At 52.3% G+C, this 738-nt stretch overlaps 1 non-coding gene across 1 annotated transcript; it reads right to left on the reverse strand.

Annotated features, from left to right (window-relative positions):
- Positions 1-262: 262 nt before the first annotated feature.
- Positions 263-383, reverse strand: LOC123176756 (5S ribosomal RNA). The gene has a single exon (XR_006488645.1). It is a non-coding gene; the product is annotated as a 5S ribosomal RNA (ribosomal RNA).
- Between the last annotated feature and the right edge of the window lie 355 nt (positions 384-738).

The following is a 738-nucleotide window of genomic DNA, read 5'->3' on the forward strand; positions in this document are numbered from 1 at the left end:
CTTATCCTTGCCCCTCCCAGCTCCACTACAAAGACGATTGCACATTGCTTTGGCCGCTCCCTCTCAACTACGGAGACGAGTTTAACGCGGTTTCCACCCCTCCCTCTCAACCGCACCAGTGCACGCTTGCCGCGCCACAACGCCGACGCTGGACCCGTGAATCGTGAGCACCCAGCTATGACTTACCGTACTCGTGCAAAATAATAAAACACGGTAAATATATTACTTACACGTGCGTTTTGTTTTGCAAGCGGCGCCAAAAAAATTAAAAAGGGCGAGGACTTCCCAGGAGGTCACCCATCCTAGTACTACTCTCGCCCAAGCACGCTTAACTTCAGAGTTCTGATGGGATCCGGTGCCTTAGTGCTGGTATGATCGCATCCGACATGTTACCCCGGTCTTCGTCCCTTATCCTTGCCCCTCCCAGCTCCACTACAAAGACGATTGCACATTACTTTGGCCGCTCCCTCTCAACTACGGAGACGAGTTTAACGCGGTTTCCACCCCTCCCTCTCAACCGCACCAGTGCACGCTTGCCGCGCCACAACGCCGACGCTGGACCCGTGAATCGTGAGCACCCAGCTATGACTTACCGCACTCGTGCAAAATAATAAAACACGGTAAATATATTACTTACACGTGCGTTTTGTTTTGCAAGCGGCGCGGAAAAAATTAAAAAGGGAATGCAACACGAGGACTTCCCAGGAGGTCACCCATCCTAGTACTACTCTCGCCCAA

The sequence above is a fragment of the Triticum aestivum genome, unplaced genomic scaffold, assembly GCF_018294505.1.
Source record: "Triticum aestivum cultivar Chinese Spring unplaced genomic scaffold, IWGSC CS RefSeq v2.1 scaffold2458, whole genome shotgun sequence".
Classification (NCBI taxonomy): Eukaryota; Viridiplantae; Streptophyta; class Magnoliopsida; order Poales; family Poaceae; genus Triticum; species Triticum aestivum.